General features: G+C 45.1%; 1 pseudogene; it reads left to right on the forward strand.

Annotated features, from left to right (window-relative positions):
- The first annotated feature begins 1,778 nt into the window (after window positions 1–1,778).
- LOC147690270 (uncharacterized) lies at window positions 1,779–3,465 on the forward strand (annotated as a pseudogene).
- The last annotated feature ends 319 nt before the right edge of the window (window positions 3,466–3,784 follow it).

The following is a 3,784-nucleotide window of genomic DNA, read 5'->3' on the forward strand; positions in this document are numbered from 1 at the left end:
TTAAAAACAAAAAAGTCTTTTCCATAGGTATTAACCTTTAAAAACAGCAGCACAAAACGTGCCCACATTAAAACATATTACAATTTCATAAGCAAAAGTTTTGCACACATGAATGGTTAGAAACACATTAACTTACGATAAATTTCCATTAACACAAGTTACTGTAAAGAGAAATCACATGAAAGGAGAGACATACAAAGACATTGCTAATTAGTCATTACATTTTGCACATCTGAGAACCTAACAGTCACAAAATCTAAACATGGACCCGTTTTTATCTTGTCTACAGGATAGATTTGTTCTCTTGATTGCGCAGGGGTGGCGCCGACGCGTTTCGATGGCTATTGCTGATATTCTGCCATCTTTATCAAGACTAAATGATCAATCTCTCCTAATTACTGGGCACTGGTTGGTTGCCACTGACAGAGTTATTCCTGCGGGTAAACATATTTCTATCAGTGTTATACATAAGAACCATTTTCATTTCATACAGACTTTATGTGCATACTCACTTAACTCGTGAGAACATATTTTCTCTATAGGGGCTACCCATCCCCTCCTCCTTCTATCCATGCTATACAATAACAATGATCATTACCTCATATCACATTGTGAGACACTGAGTTTTGGGTCACTTTATAACTTTGTTCATCCCATACATTTTCTATCTTAATTCATAAACAGTGCCTGTATGCTACTGCCTCTAGTATTCAGGTCTTCTGTATCATCTCAAACTGTTGTCTCATGAGCTGTTCTTTAGGCTTTTGGAAAATCATTTGCACTTTCTCACTCCTGTTTGGTGCCTGTGATAGAGAGCACTCCATCACCTGATCCGCTGAGAACTTCAAGATGGTGTTCAGCGGTCCACTCCAGCCAGCAGAGGTGAGCGGTCTAGACTGCGGCGCCAAGGAGGAGCAGGTGTCCGGAGAGAAGCTAAAAGAGAGCCGTTGGCTCAGCTGTGGGCCGCCGGGTGATTGGAGAGCCGGAGGAGGCGAGGCTGCGACGGACGGCTGCAGGAGAGAAGGCGAAGCTACGCAGGACAGAGCATCGGACAACGAGAAGTGTGGACCAGGAGAGGAGAGTTCCGAGGCTGAAGTCACGGAGGAGGCGAAGCAGAGCGGTGGAGCTGACCTACGGGAGGTTTCCCCGACACACACCGCGCTCGTATCCGGCTGTCCCTCCAAGCAACAGGACACCGCGATACCTCTTGCTGCGGTCACCGGGGACCGTAGCCCCAGGCAAGTAATGTGGGGAGAACGGTGGAGGAGGAGGTTGGAGGGCACAGGATTGCTGGGCTTGTGGCATAAGTAAAGTGTTGCACGCTGCATGTGAAACGCGCTTTCTTTCCCCTTCCCCATTCCTCACTACCTAACCCTTGCTCCTAAAATAAAAGATATCACAAGTCTCGGTGATCCCACGTTCCTGGTGACGGGTGCACGTATAGAGCTTTAAGAAGATATACAGTTTGTGACGGTAGTGTTCCTCTGTTTGCCTTTTGGGAGACGTCGGTACGAGAGTTCTATGAGGAAGAGTGACCCAGGAGAGAGAGAGAGAGAGATCGAAGACTGTTCTTCCAAAACTCCAAAGACCACCCCCTGCATCCTTTGTTATCTTTTGCCAAGTATTCTTGAAACTGTTTAACAAATTGACGCGTAAATAAAACGCTTATTGTACTACTGTCACTGACTGTTTTGATACTTGCGATACAGTTGCTTAAGGACAAAGTGTGAAAACGCTTACAGTGGTGTCAGAAGTGGGATACTGTCATTTGATACAAGATGACACAACCAGTAACTGTGCAAGATATGTTAACACAGCTGGCAGAAGGTCAGAGACATTTGCAATTGGTATTTGAGGAACAGAATAAGCATGCCCAAAAAGAGAGTCGTTTCAAGAGGCTTTGAAAGAGCAAGCAATGTTGTTAACAAGTAACAAAAAAGTCCAAGATACAGCTATTCTACGACTTACAGATGCCATTTCTAGTACCCGTGTTCACCCTAACATTCCTGGTAGTGTATTACAAAAGTTTCAAGAGGGAGAGGATCCGGACTTCTTCTTTATCAATTTTGAAAGAGTTGCTACCACAGCCACTTGGCCTGCAGACAGGTGGGGGCAATATGTAGCGCCGTTATTATCTGGAGAATTGCAGGCAGCGTACCAAGCGGCTAACCCAGCTGGAGTGACTCCTTATCCCGAGATAAAGAAGGCCATTCTCGAAAGATTAGGGTGTGACCAAGAGTATTATAGGGCACGCTTTCGCAGGGAAAAATGGGTTACAGGTGATAATCCCCGAGCATTGTTTTACAGGGTCACAGATTTGGGGAACAGATGGCTACAGCCTCATACGGCCACTATGGAAGAGGTTACGGAGCAAATCTTTCCAGAACAATATTTGGATGCTTTACCTACCAATACTTGAGCATGGTTAAAACAACATCCTGGTCTAACGTCCCAATCTGCTATCGAACTAGCCTGTGCTTACCATAGGTCTCCCGACTTCAAGGCTCCTACGGGGAGAACCCCTATTGTATTTACTAAGCCTATAACCCGAGTTTCCAATGACAGTGTAGAAAAACGCCCTTTTCCTACCCCGAAACCCAACCCAAAGCCCTTTCCAAAAATCAACTCCCCTGTGCAGGTGGGACCACAATGTTTTAGATGTGCCAAGTGGGGGCCCAGCTCATGAAACTGTCCACTGAACAATGACGGCTCAGAACCAATGAAAGTGAGTTGGTCACGAGGGCGAGTTTTGGTCACAGGGCTATGCAGGAAGACATACAAGAAAGCTATCCGACTAAATGGGAAACCTATTGAAGCATTGTTAGATACAGGATGTCACTATACAGTAGTAGTACAAGACCTGGTACCCCTGAACTCTCTATGTGAAGGAGAAACTGTGCTAGTTTCCTGTGTTCATGGAGACGTTAAGGAATATCTTTTAGCAGAAGTCTTACTTGAAATAGAAGGGTATCCCCAAGTCCGGAGAGTAGGGGTAATTCCCCGACTTCCTGAAAATATTTTTTGGAAACAGATTTGCCTAAATTTCATGATTATTTAATTGAGGCCTCGGAGCAAGAAGCCAGAGCAGAGTGGTTACAGGAGGCTCCCTTTTCTAACGAACACTTAGTTCAACCCAGAGTCAGAGAACATAAGTCAAAAAATGAGAAAAGAAGGGACAAAGAGAAGTATATCAATGCCGCCTGTCAGTCTTTTGCTTCATGTTTACTTTCTTCCCCAGAACATGGAGATACTCCTGCACAAAGTTTCCGTGCAGCTCAGAAAGATGACAGCACCCTCACGAATGCCTGGAATCAAGTGCAAGAGAATGACTCAGAGAAGGTAGGACCCTATTTCTGTATAAAACAAGGATTACTGTATCGAGTAAGTGAAGGGGCAAATGGAAGGGTAGAACAGTTGCTCGTCCCTGTAGCTTTTTCGAGAACAAGCTTTACATTTAGCCCATAACCAGACGGGTGGGGGTCACTACGGGCAGGAGTTAACCCTGAAGTATTTACTGGATCGGTTTTACTGGCCGGGAGTGTATAGAGAGACTGCGAGATTTTGTGCCACCTGTCCAAAGTGTCAGTTGATAAATCCCTCCAAAGATAAGAAAGTACCCCTCTGCCCTTTACCCATTATTGATGTTCCATTTCAACGTGTAGGGATGGATTTGGTAGGTCCATTAATTCCCTCAGCTAGGGGGCATCAGTATATATAAATACTAGTGGACTATGCAACAAGATATCCGGAGGCTATACCTCTAACAAGCATGACTACGCTAACT

Source organism: Lissotriton vulgaris, chromosome 9, assembly GCF_964263255.1.
Source record: "Lissotriton vulgaris chromosome 9, aLisVul1.2, whole genome shotgun sequence".
In the NCBI taxonomy this organism is placed as follows: Eukaryota; Metazoa; Chordata; class Amphibia; order Caudata; family Salamandridae; genus Lissotriton; species Lissotriton vulgaris.